This window comes from Moschus berezovskii, chromosome 11, assembly GCF_049115385.1.
Source record: "Moschus berezovskii isolate FMDL1 chromosome 11, NW_MosBer_1.0, whole genome shotgun sequence".
Taxonomy (NCBI): domain Eukaryota; kingdom Metazoa; phylum Chordata; class Mammalia; order Artiodactyla; family Moschidae; genus Moschus; species Moschus berezovskii.
The window spans coordinates 682,154-697,788 of record NC_142470.1 but is presented as its reverse complement, the minus strand read 5'-3'; positions in this window follow the sequence as shown (position 1 = coordinate 697,788).

The window sequence follows — 15,635 nt, the reverse complement described above, 5'->3', positions numbered from 1 at the left end:
AAAAACACAAACACATGAAGATTAAACAATACATTTCTAAGTAAACAATACATTTCTAAATAAACAACAGGTTACAGAAGAAATCAAAAGGGAAATAAATTTCTAGAAATGATAATGAAAACATGACAACTAAAAACCTAAGGCATGCAGTGAAAGCAGCTCTAAGAGGAAAGTTGACAGCGATACAACCCTACGTCAAGAAACAAGAAAAACATCGAATAGACAACTTAACTTTACACCTAAAACAACTGGAAAAAGGAGAATAACCCCCCCAAAAATAGCAGAAGGAAGGAAATCATAAAAAAGAGAGCAGAAACAAATGAAAAAAGAAAGGAAAGAAATAACAGTGAAGATTAAAAAGCTGAAAGCGGCTTCTTTGAGAAGAGAAACAAAATTGACAAACCTTTAGCCAGACTTACCAAGAAAAAAAGAGAGAAGAATCAAATCAACAAAATTAGAAATGAAAAATATGTTACAACAGACAAAGCAGAAATACCAAGGAGTATAGGAGACTATTATGAACAACTATATGGCAATAGAATGGATAACCTGGAAGAAATGGACAGATTCTTAGAAAAGTTCAATCTTTCAAGAATGAACCAGGAAGAAACAGAAATTATGAACAACCCAGTTACAAGCACTGAAACTGAAGCTGTGATTAAAAAAAAAAAATCTCCCAAAAATCAAAAGCCCAGGAGCAGAGGGCTCCACAGGAGGGCTCTATCAAGCATTCAGAGAAGAGCTGATGCCTATCCCTCTAAAACTCTCCCAAAGAATTTCAGAGCATGGAACACATCCAGAATCATTCTGTGAGACCACTGTTACCCTGATACCAGAACCAGACAAGGACAACACAAAAAATAAAACTATAGGCCAGTATCACTGATGAACAGAGATGCAAAAATCCGTAACAAAATTTTAGAAAACAGAATTCAACAGCACATTAAAAAGCTCATAAATCATGATCAAGTTAGGTTTATTCCAGGGATGAAAGGATTCTTTAATATACGCAATCAATGTGATACACCATATTAACAAATTGAAAGGTAAAAACCATATGATAATCTCAATAGATGCAGAAAAAGCCTTTGACAAAATTCAGCACCCATTTATGATTAAAACTCTTCCAGAAATGGGCATAGAAGGAACGTACCTCAACACAGTAAAAGCCATATATGATAAGCCCACAGAAAACTTTATTCTCAATGGTGAAAAACTGAAAGCATTCCCCTAAGATCAGGAAGAAGACAAGGGTGTCCACCTTCACCACCATCATTCAGCATAGTTCTGGAAGTCCTAGCTACAGCAATCAGAGAAGAAAAAGAAATAAAAGGAATGCAGATTGGAAAAGAAGAAGTAAAGCTCTTACTGTTTGCAGATGACATGATACTGTACATACAAAATCCTAAAGATAGTAACAGAAAATTACTAGAACTAATCAATGAATTTAGCAAAGTTGCAGGCTACAAAATCAATACATAGAAATCATTTTCATTTCTATATACTAACAATGAAAATTCAGAAAGAGAAATTAAGGAATCAATCTTATTCACCATTACAACAAAAAAAATAAAATATCTAGGAATAAACTTACCTAAGGAGACAAACTTACCTCAGGAGACTCAGGAATAAACTTACCTAAGGAGACTTCCCTGTAGCTCAAACGGTAAAGAATCTGCTTGCCATGCAGGAGACCAGGGTTCGATTCCTGGGTTGGGAAGTTCCTCTGGAGAAAGGAATGGCAATCCACTCCAGTATTCTTGCCTGGAGAATCCCATGGACAGAGAAGCCTGGTGGGCTACAGTCCGTGGGGTCGCAAAGAGTCACACACGACTGAGCGACTAACACACACACACACACAAGGAGACAAAAGAACTGTACACAGAGAATTTTAAGACACGGCTGAAAGAAATCAAAGATGACACAAACAGATGGAGAGATCCTCCGTGTTCCTGGGAAATGACTGTACTACCAAATGCAATCTACAGACTCAGTGCGATCCCTACCAAATTACCAAAGGCATCTTTCGCAGACCTGGAACAAAAAATTTCACAATTCATATGGAAACACAAAAGACTCCAAATAGACAAAGCAGTCTTGAGAAAGAACGGAGCTGGAGGAATCAACCTTCCTGACTTCAGACTATACTACAAAGCTACAGTCATCAAGACAGTGTGGCACTGGCACGGAAACAGAAATACAGACCAGTGGAGCAAGATGGAGAGTCCAGAGATGAACCCACGCAACTACGGGTCCCTTATTTTTGACAGAGGAGGCAAGAATATACAGTGGGGCAAAGACAGCCTCTTCAGTAAATGGTGCTGGGAAAACTGGACAGCTACATGTAAAAGAATACAATTAGAACACTTCCTAACAGCACACACAAAGATAAACTCAAAATGGATTAAAGACCTAAACGTAAGACCAGAAACTATAAGACTCTTAGAGGAAAACATAGGCAGAACACTTGATGACATAAAGCAATATCTTCTATGACCCACCTCCTACAGTAATAAAAATAAAAAATAAACAAGTGGGACCTGATTAAACTTAAAAGCTTCTGCACAGCAAAGGAAACTATAAGCAAGGTGAAAAGACAGTCCTCAGAACGGGATAAAATAATAGCACATGAAACAACTGACAAAGGACTCATCTCCAAAATGTACAAGCAGCTCATACAACTCAGCACCAGAAAAACAACCCAGTCAAAACGTGGGGAAAAGACTGAAACAGACATTTCTCCAAAGAAGACACACAGATGGCTAACAAACACATGAAAAGATGCTCAACATCGCTCATTATTAGAGAAAGGCAGATCAAAACTACAGTGAGATATCATCTCACATTGGTCAGAATGGCCCTCATCTCAAAGTCTACAGACAATAAATGCTGGAGAGGGTGTGGAGAAGAGGGAAGGCTCCTGCGCTGTTGGTGGGAATGCAAATTGATGCAGCCACTATGGAAGACGGTATGGAGATTCCTTAAAAAACCAGGAATAAAACCACATATCACCCAACAACCCCACTCCTAGGCATATACCCTGAGGAAACCAAGATTGAAAAAGACACATGTGCCCCACTGTTCACTGCAGCACTATTTACAACGGCTAGCACATGGAAGCAACCCAGATGTCCATCAGCAGCTGCATGGACAAAGAAGTCGTGGCACATGTACACAATGGAGTATTACTCAGTCATAAAAAGGAACGCATTTGAGTCAGTTCTGATGAGGTGGATGAACCTAGAGCCTGTCATACAGAGTAAAGTGAGTCAGAAAGAGAAAGACAAGTATGGTGAATAACACTTATAGGAGCCTAGAAAGACGGTCCTGGAGAACTTGCTTGCAGGGCAGCAGTGGAGAAACAGCCTCAGAGAACAGACTCACGGCGCGGGGAGGGGAGGAGAGCGCGAGACGCACGCAGAAGCCTGCACCGCCGCGTGCAAAACAGAGACCAGCGGGAGAGTGCTGTGTGGCCCAGGAGACTCACACGGGCCCTGTGTCAGCCTGGACGGGCGGGGCTGGGTGGGACATGGGGGGAGCTTCAAAAGGGAGGGGGCGTACGTATAGCTATGGCTGATTCATGTTGAGGTTTGGCAGAAAACAGCAAAATTCTGTAAAGCAATTATCCTTCATTAAAAATAACTGAAAAAAAAAAAAAAACACAAGACCAGGAGCTGACTGTGGCTCAGATCATGAAATCCTTATTGTCAAATTCAGACTTAAATTGAAGAAAGTAGGGAAAACCACTAGACCATTCACGTATGACCTAAATCAAATCCCTTACGATTATACAGTGGAAGTGAGAAATAGATTCAAGGGACTAGATCTGATAGATAGAGTGCCTGAAGAACTATGGATGGAGGTTCGTGACATTGTACAGGACACAGTGATCAAGACCGTCCCCAAGAAAAAGAAATGCAAAGAGGCAAAATGGTTGTCTGAGGAGACCTCACAAATAGCTGAGAAAAGAAGAGAAGCTAAAGGCAAAGGAGAAAAGGAAAGATATATCTATCTGAATGCAGAGTTCCAAAGAATAGCAAGGAGAGATAAGAAAGCCTTCCTCAGCGATCAATGCAAAGAAATAGAGGAAAACAACAATAGAATGGGAAAGACTAGAGATCTCTTCAAGAAAATTAGAGATACCAAGAGAACATTTCATGCAAAGATGGGCTCGATAAAGTAGAGAAATGGTGTGGACCTAACAGAAGCAGAAGATATTAAGTAGAGATGGCAAGAATACACAGAAGAACTGTACAAAAAAGATCTTCACGATGAAGATAATCACGATGGCATGATCACTGACCTAGAGCCAGACATCTTGGAATGTGAAGTCAAGTGGGCCTTAGGAAGCATCACTACGAACAAAGCTGGTAGAGGTGATGGAATTTCAGTTGAGCTATTTCAATTCCTGAAAGATGATGCTGTGAGAGTGCTGCACTCAATATGCCAGCAGATTTGGAAAACTCAGCAGTGGCCACAGGACTGGAAAAGGTCAGTTTTCATTCCAATCCCAAAGAAAGGCAATGCCAAAGAATGCACAAACTACCGCACAATTGCACTCATCTCACACGCTAGTAAAGTAATGCTCAAAATTCTCCAAGCCAGGCTTCAACAGCATGTGAACTGAGAACTTCCAGATGTTCAAGCTGGATTGAGAAAAAGCAGAAGAACCAGAGATCAAATTGTCAACATCCGTTGGATCATCAAAAAAACAAGAGAGTTCCAGAAAATCATCTACTTCTGCTTTATTGACTACCCACGGCCTTTGACTGTGTGGATCACAACATGCTGTGGACAATTCTTAAAAAAATGGGAATACCAGACCACCTTACCTGCCTCTTGAGAAATCTGTATGCAGGTCAGGAAGCAACAGTTGGAACTGGACATGGAAAAACAGACTGATTCCAAATTCGGACAGGAGTACGTCAAGGTTGTATATTGTCACCCTGCTTATTTAACTTATGTGCAGAGTTCAGTTCAGTTCAGTCACTCAGTCGTGTCCGACTCTCCGCGACCCCATGAATCACAGCACGCCAGGCCTCCCTGTCCATCACCAACTCCTGGAGTTCACTCAAACTCAAGTCCACAGAGTCGGTGATGCCATCCAGCCATCTCATCCTCGGTCGTCCCCTTCTCCTCCCGCCCCTGATCGCCGAAGAATTGATGCTTTTGAACTGTGGTGTTGGAGAAGACTCTTGAGAGTCCCTTGTACCGCAAGGAGATCCGACCAGTCCATTCTAAGGGAGATCGATCCTGGGTGTTCATTGGAAGGACTGATGCTAAAGCTGAAACTGCAATACTTTGGCCACCTCATGTGCAGAGTACATCATGCGAAATGCTGGGTTGGATGAAGCACAAGCTGGAATCAAGATTGCTGGGAGAAATATCAATAACCTCAGATATGCAGATGACACCAGCCTTATGGCAGAAAGTGAAGAAACAGTAAAGAGCCTCTTGATGAAAGTGAAAGAGGAGAGTGAAAGAGTCGGCTTAAAGCTCAACATTCAGAAAATGAAGATCACGGCATGCGGTCCCATCACTTCACAGAAAATAGTTGGGGAAGCAGTGGAAATCGTGACTAGGTTTTTGGGCTCCAAAATCACTGCAGATGGTGACTGCAGCCATGAAATTAAAAGACGCTTGCTCCTTGGAAGGAAAGTTATGACCAATCTTGATAGTATATTAAAAAGCAGAGACATTACTTTGCCAACCAAGGTCCGTCTAGTCAAAGCTATGGTTTTTCCTGTGGTCATGTATGGATGTGAGAGTTGGACTATAAAGAAAGCTGATCACCGAAGAATTAATGCTTTGGAACTGTGGTGTTGGAGAAGACTCTTGAGAGTCTCTTGGACTGCAAGGAGATCAAACTAGTCAATCCTAAATGAAATGTCCTGGTACTCATTGGAAGGACTGATGCTGAAGCTGTAACTCCAATACTTTGGCCACCTGATGCAAAGAGCCAACTCATTGGAAAAGACCCTGATGCTGAGAAAGATTGAGGGCAGGAGGAAGAGGTGACAGAAGATGAGCTGGTTGGATGACATCACCGACTTGATGGGTGTAAGTTTGAGGAAGGCTCAGGAGCTGGTGATGGACAGGGAAGCCTGGCGTGCTGCAGTCCATGGGGTCGCACAGTCGGACACGACTGAGCGACTGAACTGGACTGATAGGAACAGCACTATACTGTGTGGGCTCACCACATTCTGGTGTCTTTATTTAAACTGAGGGGTAACCAACAGACAGATGCCAGTGTGCACACACCTGCAACACATTCCTGTGTCGGGGACCCACACACTCTTATAATAGAGACACTTTCGTCACCTTGAAAGGATCCTTAGCCTTCATCACCTGTCCCATACCAGGGAAGCTACTTTCCACCAGAGGGTGGTTTTGTCTGTTATAAAACCTCTAGAACTTGGTAGAAATGGAATTTTATGAAGCCATCATCTACGTCCATCTTCCCACTGCTGAGCCATGGTCTTTTATAGGAATGTCTCACAATTTTTAAAAATGACAATTTGACAGATGTTTGGGGTGCTAGGGAATATAGCTTCTACGAAGATTCTTGAATGCATTTTGTGTTCTTATGTTTTATTTCCTTGGGGTCAAAGGGTAGGTGAACACTTGCCTCTGTGAGAGCTGCCCGACAGATTTCCCCGTGACTACTCCGTGTGACGCACCCTCCTGCAGCGGGTGTGGCATCCGGTGGACTCAGCCCTCAGCACTTGGGCCTTTCCGTCTCAGTCAGGCTAGCCTCAGGTGGTGTTTGGTTGCTGTTTCGATATGTGTCACCCTGCTGACTCACCATACTGAGCACTTTTTCACTTGCTTGTTGAACACTGGTGTTTGTGTGTGTTTATGAGGGCTTCCCAGGGGGCTCAATGGTAAAGAATCCGCCTGCAATGCAGGAGCCACAGGTTCCACCCCTGGGTCGGGGAGATCCCCTGGAGGAGAGCATGGCAACCCACTCCAGTATTCTTGCCTACAGAATCCCATGGACAGATGAGCCTGGCAGGCTACAGTCCATAGGGTCACAGAGTCATACACGACTGAAATGACTGCACACATGCACGGGTGTGTATGAAGTGTCTGTTTCAGGTTTCCCATTTTAAAAATGGGGGGGGGTTGTTTTTTTTATTTAGTTTTATTTAAAAGTTTTTATTGGAGTACACTGATTTACAGTGTTGTGTTAGTTTCCGGTGAATGGCAAGGTGAGTCAGTTACACATGTATAAATAACCACTGTGGTGTTGTTTTAGATTCTTTTCCCAAATAGGCCATTCCAGAGTATTGAGTAGAATTCCCTGTTGTATATAGCAGGTTCTTATTAGGTCTCCAATTTATGCATAGTGGTTTGTAGGGGTTTGTCTTATTTAAAAAAGAATTACTTTTTATTGAAGTATAGTTGATCATCTTCTGTTTTTTTAAATTAAGTAATGATTTATTTGGCTGTGTCAGATCTTAGCTGCTGCATGGGAACTCTTATTTGTGGCATGTGGGATTTAGTTCCCTGACTCAGGGATCAAACCCCATCCTCCGGAATTGGGAGCCCAAAGTCTTAGGCACTGGACCACCAGGGAAGTCCCAAGTTCACTTTCTATGACTGCGAGTCTAATAGAGGAACTGTACAAAAAAGATCTTCATGACCCAGATAACCACGATGGTGTGATCACTCACCTAGAGCCAGACATCCAGGAGTGTGAAGTCAAGTGGGCCTTAGGAAGCATCACTGCAAACAAAGTGGAAGTGATGAAACTCCAGCTGAGCGATTTCAAACCCTAAACGATGATGCTGTGAAAGTGCTGCACTCAATATGCCAGCAAATTTGGAAAACTCAGCAGTGGCCACAGGACTGGAAAAGGTCAGTCTTCATTCCAGTCCTGAAGGGCAATGCCTGGAGAATCCCAGGGATGGCGGAGCCTGGTGGGCTGCCGTCTATGGGGTCGCACAGAGTTGGACACGACTGAAGCGACTTAGCAGCAGCAGCAGCACACACTAGCAAAGTAATGGTCAATATTCTCCAAGCCAGGCTTCAGCAATATGTGAACCGTGAACTTCTAGACGTTCAAGCTGGTTTTAGAAAAGGCAGAGGAACCAGAGATCAAATTGCCAAGATCTGTTGGATCATCAAAAAAGCAAGAGCATTCCAGAAAATCACCTACTTCTGCTTCATTGACTATGCTAAAGCCTTTGACTGTGTAGATCACAACAAACTGGACAATTCTTAAAGAGATGGGAATACCAGACCACCTTACCTGCTTCCCGAGAAATCTGTATGCAGGTCAAGAAGCAACAGTTAGAACTGGACATGGAACAACGGACTGGTTCCAAAAGGGGAAAGGAGTAGGTCAAAGTTGTATATTGTCACCCTGCTTATTTAACTTATATGCAGAATACATCACGAGAAATGCCGGCCTGAATGAAGCCCAAGCTGGAATCAAGATTGCCAGTAGAAATATAAATAACCTCAGATATGCAGATGACACCACCCTTATGGCAGAAAGTGAAGAAGAACTGAAGAACCTTTTGATGCTGGTGAAAGAGGAGAGTGAAAAAGCTGGCTTAAAACTCAACATTCAAAAAACTAAGATCATCGCATCTGGTCCCATCGCTTCATGGGAAATCGATGGGGAAACAATGGAAACAGACTTTATTTTCTTAGGCTCCAAAATCACAGCAGATGGTGACTACAGCCATGAAATTAAAAGACGCTTGCTCCTTAGAAGAAAAGCTATGACCAACCTAGGCAGTGTATTAAAAAGCAGAGACATTACTTTGCTGACAAAAGTCCGTCTAGTCAAAGCTATGGTTTTTCCAGTAGTCATGTATGGATGTGAGAGTTGGACCATAAAGAAAGCTGAGCACTGAACAACTGATGCTTTTTAACTGTGGTGTTGGAGAAGACTCTTGAGAGTCTCTCTGACGGCATGGAGATCAAACAATCTATCTAAAGGAAATCAGTCCTGAATATTCATTGGAAGGACTGATGCTGAAGCTGAAACTCCAATACTTTGGCCACCTGATGCAAAGAACTGACTCATTGGAAAAGACCCTGAAGATGGGAAAGCTGAAGGAAAGGAGAAGCGGACGACAGAGGGTGAGATGGTTGGATGGCATCACCGACACGATGGACGAGTTTGAGCAAGCTCCGGGAATTGCTGACGGACAGGGAAGCCTGGCGTGCTGTCGTCCCTGGGGTCACAGAGTCAGCCACGACTGAGTGACTGAACTGAGTCTACTTCTGTTTTGTCAGTAAGTTCAGTTGTGTCATATTTCAGATTCCACATGTAAGTGATACCATATGATAGTTGCCTTTGTCTGACAGTATGATAATCTCTAGGTCCATCTACATTGCTACAAATAGCACTATTTCACCCTTCTTTAGGGCTGAGTAATATTCCATTGTGTGTGTGTGTGTGTATCACATCTTCTTTAACCATCCTTCTGTCAATGAGCATTGAGGTTGCTTCTTTGTTGTGGCTATTGTAAACAATAGTGCTGCTGTGAACACTGGGTGCATGTATCTTTTTGAAGTAGAGTTTTCACCTTTTCTGGATAAATGCCCAGGGTAATGTTTTATTTTCTAAATGTTGACTTGATAAGATGACTGTCTAAAAGCACCCTGGGGTCAGAGTCCCAGTCCTTAGGGATCAGTGCCCAAGAGACAGGAATGGAGTGTTTTGGAAATGAAAGGGGTGGGTCTGTGCCACCCTCCCCGGGGCCCTCTGAGGTGGCCCTGTGCTGCCTGGACCTATATTTAGGACGATTGTGTTCACAGAAATACTAGCAATGAAAACTATCCCATGTTTTGTGTGGTACCAGCCAGATTTTTCTAGTGGAAAAAAAAAAATAAAAAAGACCTACCCCCTCTCCAAAGTTACTGCCACAACTTGGGTGAGTGTGGTGGAGGGAGTCAGAAATCCAGGAAGTGCACACACCAGTCCTGCTGTAAGTGACCCTGTAGCCCATGGGGAGAGCTAAGGTGACCTCGGGCTGGGGCAGGAGGAGCTGGCCGGGGGAAACATGGGGGCTGATGGGAATGCTCTGTATTTGGGCTGTGCGGGTTATCTGGGTGCACACGTCTGTCCGTACTTTTCACACTCTAAACGGCTGCATTTTATTGTGTGTAGATTACACCACAGTAAAGTTGATTTTTAGGGATGTGAATGATAAACTTAACGATTTTCTTTCAACCTTGATTAAAATGAAAAGAAGCCATGCCCCAGAAGACGTCTTGGGACACTTGAGAAGGAGAACTTCATTGACAAAATAACCTTGAGAACCCCAAGTCCTGGGTTACTCATTACTTTGCCCTGAGATAAGGGAGCAGGAGGCTGGAGAACTGGGAACAGGGAGCAGGTCCTCCTCTGTGCCCAGGCCTGCCCTGAGCACTCGGGGAGCAGGGCGTCCCGAGTGTGGCCCGGCCTTCCACCTCCCGGTGGCCACACAGCAGCCCCTTGTCCCCCTGACCCGCAGCGTCAGGTCTCCGGTGAAGGGGACAGGTGCCCCCTCTTCGGGGTTCTCCTGGGGCAGGGAGAGTGTGACCGGTCAGGCCCCGGAGGCGCAAATCCCAGTGCACAGGAGGCTGGCTTTCACCCACACTCAGCGGTGCTTCCGCTTTTCATCTGCTCAGTCCATTGTTGGGCAGCTCTAACCCTTAGAAAGTTCTTCAGCACGAACCTCCCGTCGCAGAAGAACGAGGCAGAGCACAAGATACAGACGCGCCTGCCTGATGACAGGGCCTGGATGCTGCTGCCACGGGCGGAGAGAGCACCCCCAAGGCCGCAGCTCTGCCTCCTCTGGCCCTGCTTTAAGCGGGGGCCAGCGATGCACTGAATAAAGACTACCCTCCCCAGCCTCTCTTGCAGTGAGGTTGGTCATGTGACTATGTTCTAGCCAATGGGATGTGAGATTTGGCAAAAGAGGCTTCTAGGAAGTGTCCTGGAAGGAGAAGGCCCAGGCCTCTTCCCCTCCCCTCTCCGCCCCTTCCCCGCCTCCTCCTCACTGTTGGCTGGAATGTAGTCTTGATGGCTGGATAAGGGCTGCCACTTTGAGCCATGTCAATGAAAGGTCCACCCAGCAGAACAGCAGTCTGTATCCTAATGCCACATACCAGCCCAGCACCACCTACTCTAACTTCATGATGAGAAATACATTCTGTCTTGTTTACATATTATCATATTCCTTTGGAAAGTTTGTGGGACAGTTTGGGCTTGGCTCGCTTGGGTGTTCTTGTCCACAGGGTACCGATGAGGGGCCCCCAGACATGAAGAGGCAGATTTTACCCACCAGGGGTAAACCTGGTCTCTAGGCCCCACCTCTGAGCCAGGCAAGAGTTCAGACAGAGAGAGAAGTCTTTTCCTCGGTCACGCCCAGCACACTTTCTGTGGAATGTGGAGGATGGGGCAGGGAGATGGCCAGCAGACTGCAGTCCCAGGGCCAGCCTCACCTGACCACCGGAGCTGTGCCCACCACCGGTCCCCTCTGCTAGGGTTCCAGGCTCTGTGGATGTTCCACTAGCACCCCATAACTGGACCTGATGGTTCTGATGGATACAGTCTGTGTCTTGAAGTGAGTCACGTGGTGGCCGTGTCCACAGGGCTTGGGCTCATCCTGTGTCCTGCTGACTGTCCACTCTTTGTGGCCCGGGGCCCTGGAATGTCCTTCCTTCCCCTTTTGACCAAATAGGAGAACAGCACACTACAGCCGGTCACTCTACCAGGGCCGTGATGGGCTCAATTCCCCGGGCCCTGGTCTGGGTCTCCTTCCGGGGGCCTGTAGAAGCCATGATGGATTGTACAAAGATCGAGTCATCAGCCACTGTGGTCCCTGACCTATAGTGCACCCTGAAAGGAATTCAGGATGAAAGGATGAGGGACTTTGTGCTTTGGGAAAACAGGCCCCTTAGAGAGTTAGATATATTTCAGGAAAACTTGTGGACAGATTCTTGCATCTTTCCATACATAGAAAAACAAGAAAATCATCAGTGCTCCCAGCTACCTTCTACTGAAATGTGTGCTTGGCTGCAGCACTACAGGGTGTTCACCACCCCCCAGGGGGCTCCCCCCAACCCCCATGCCAGGTCACGAGGATTCTGGCACTGTTAGGGAGCGGGCCCCTCACTCAGAGCTGTGGGAAGCTGTCTCCGGGGCTACAGTGCTCCCTAAGATCCCGAATGAATCTCAGCTCAGGAACTGAAAATTGTGCATTTTCAATGTCCGTCAATAGGGTCAACACAGCAGCCCCTTCCTTGGACCGCCGAGCAGCAGACCTCCGCGGCCGCCCCTCCACAAGGTGCCCCCGGGCCTGGCCGGTGCTGTCACCCCAGCGGCGACCGACCAGGGCCTGCAGGGCGCTGTCCCCCCGCGGGCACCCGAGCCAGGCCTGCGCCCACCCCGACCGCCTTCGGCTCGAGCCCTGACCGTCGAGTCCCGGCGCTCTGCCCCCCGGGGCCCCTCGGAGAAGACGAGGTCGGGGCCCCGGGCCCGCGAGGGTGGTGCGCGGAGGACCCCCGGGCCGGGGTCCGCGGCAGGCGGGGCTCGGCGGCCCGGGAGCCCCGGCCCCCGGCGCAGTGTCCGCGGCGCCCGCGGGGCGGCAGCACAGCCCGCGCCGCCGGCCTCCGCGCCCGGGTCCGAGCCGCGTTCGGAGGCCACTGGCTTCCAGCGTCGTCGCCCCGCGCCCTTTCGCCGCGGCCGGGGCCCGGGGCGCCGCCTCGGGGGGCCCGCGTCCCACCACCCGGGCCGGGGGGCAGCGGGGCCGTCCGACTCCCGTCTCGGCCCAGTCCCCCGCCTGCGAGGGGTGCACCGGTGGGCGCGGGGGCGGGGGCCTCCAGAACCAGCCGGCCTCCCCAGGCCGCGACCCCAGAGCAAGGTGACAGCTGGTCTCTGCCCCGCGCACCCCGCGGCCGGCGAGTGGGTGCGCGGGGCGGGGGCCCCGCGGGCTCGGAAGGCAGAGATCGGGCCTCTGGGAGCGCCCGCCCCCGCCGCCCCCCACTGCCAAGGCCCCGGCCTCGCCGCGCCGGCTCCCCCCGCGGGCGCCCCCGTCCCGCTGCCCGCCGATCGCCGCCCCCCGCGCCGCCCTCATTAGCATAGCAGCTGCTCGCCGAGCGGCCCCGCGCGCAGGAAAGGGCAGAGGCCTCGGGAATGAATGGGGCCCGCGGCTTTGGAGGGGGCGCGAGAAGAAAGATCGACAGACGGACGCGAGCCGCGACGACCCGACGTACAGCCAAGCAGAAGAATGCGCGGGGCAGAGGAGGGGAGCCCGGGCCAGCCGTGGGGGAGGGGCCGCCCCAAACCCAGGAGCCCCGGGAGGGGGTGCCCGGGAGGCCTCGGGAGGCGCCCCCGGCGGTTCCCAGACCTCCCGGGCCCGCGCGGGCAGACTCTGGCCTCGGGCTTTGTTTCCCAGCTGCCCCCAGAGCCTGGCAAGCCGGGTGCAGCCGGCCTCCTCCCGCAGGCTCCACGAGGCCCGAGGCGGCATTTGCCTCCGGCAGGTCAGAGCTGCGGGCCGCGGCCCTTGCCCGTGTGCAAGCGGCTGAGCGCCCTGTGCTGACCGCAGGCCCTTTGCCTGGCAGAGCCGGACGGACGGCCCTCCTCACCCGCCGCCCTGGCTCTCAGCTCTGGCCGGCTCTGTCCTGGCTCCCACGCCCACTGGCTTTGGACATCTCTCTTTCTGGCTGACCATTTCCCTGCATTTCCTGGTCTCTCTGGCATCCCTTCCAACAGTAAACACTTCCTGAGTTCCGCCGGGCTTAGGTCAGAGAGCCTGACAGCGGCCAGGAGCTGCCAGCAGTCCTGGCCGGGAGAAGGGCTCCGGCCCTGCCCTTGGTCGCTGGTCTGTCTGCCTCCTCCACGGCAGCCACTCTGGGGCTTCCCAGAGGCCCAAGGGCTGCCTGCCAGACCGCTCCCCACTGTGTGCCCTGGCCGGGAAGCCTGGCCTCCTCCCACACCGTGGGATCCTGGAGGCCAGGCAGGGCGGGGGGGGTGGTGGTGGTGGTGGTGTCACTGCACCTCTTTGTCACCCGGGCCACCAAGAGGCTTAAAGAGCTGTTCCCGCATCCGAAGCCTGAGGCGGGGTGTTGGGGCCCCAGTGAAGCGCTGGCCGCCCGCCTTGCAGTGAGCGCCCGGCCCTCGCGGCTCAGCTGGGGGCATGCGCCCTCCCTTCGTTCGTGGGTAGCTTTGACTCTCTCTCCTGTGCTGTCAGCGTGGGAAGTAGAGACATGTTCCGGCCACTTGGGTGGCCAGGTGGTACCCAGGCCAGATGCCCCAACAGTGTCCAAATTCTTGCAGCACCTTTTCCTTTGGGGCCAGGCACCCCTCCCCCCAGGGCAGACCTTCTCACTTGACCTGAGTGGCCAGGTGGACACCACCTTCACTGGGGGCTCATTTGCATCAAATATTCTGTCAGTCTCTGTGGTGTCTTAGGAGGGAGCCGGCCCATCGGGTGGGCCAGCCAGGGGTCCATGAATGTCTGTTTAACCAGCTGAAAATTCCCTTGGAAAATCCTCAGGACAGAACAGAGCTGAAGATGCAAAGTAGGAACAGGGGAATGACAATGGGTCTTTGTGTCTTGGGAACAAAATGTAGCTGTAACCCTCCTGAGGGGAAGCCGACACCTTCAGGCTTCTGGAAGGGGTGTCTGAAAGATTTACAAGAACAAGTTACCTTGTAACTCTCGCGTCACAGTCAAGTTAAAACTTCGAGGTCTGGCTCTCCCAGTCCCCTCTGGGCAGGCTGCTCTTGCAAGGGGGAGGAGGGCTGGGGGAGTCGGGGGTGGTTGTCCGTCCCCTGCAGCCCCTCCTATGCCAGCCCTAGGGGTGGACCAGAGTCGCCTTCGGGGTCTGTGCCCTGGGGTAATGGCTGCTTGGGGCATGCTGGCCTTAATTCTCAGGAACCTCTAGGGACCAGAGGGGAAGAAGGGGCCTTGCAGTCCTCAGAAGCTCCCCCACATTTAAAGGGTGCCCTTTCTGTGCAGCAGGTGGTCCAGCAGAAACCCACAGTAGCTGGGGACAAGGAGACAAGAGGCGCCTTGGCAGGCTGGCTTTGGGGGTGGGTGGGGGAAGTTTCAAGCAGAACTCCCACAGGGAGACCTTGGCTGCTTTGCCAGGAGCAGAGGAAGCAGCTCTGGGTGCCCTGGGGTGCTCCGCTCCGCAGCTGGAAGAAGGTGCAGGCGGGGTCCTCACAAGCCCTGTGCGTGGCCACTGCGGTGCCTCTGAGCCGAGCCCAGAGCCAGCTTCCCAGGCTCTGTTTGGCGGTGGAGACAAGCCAAGCACTGCGCGGTCACCACTGCAAACAGCACGTTGCAGCCTGACTCTCAGCCTGTGCCAAGCCCAGGAAGAACCAACAGACTCGTTTTTTTAATATAAAAAGATCAATGAAAAATTTATTTATAAATTTTTCACCCTGGGCTACAAGTCTATATCGTACACTCAGGAATGTGCTGCAGACTTCATCCAGTTAGAAGTGACCACACCGGGACCCGCACACAGCTTCCACGCAAGCCTAGAGAGTCTTAACATTAATTAACATAATTAAAGGTATTTGCATCTAGAAAAAAATGTACAGAAAAACTCCTTTTGGAGTAATCTGTGCCTCAGTTTCAATGTCTGCTTTTCACTGACATTATCAATATATTCTTCTC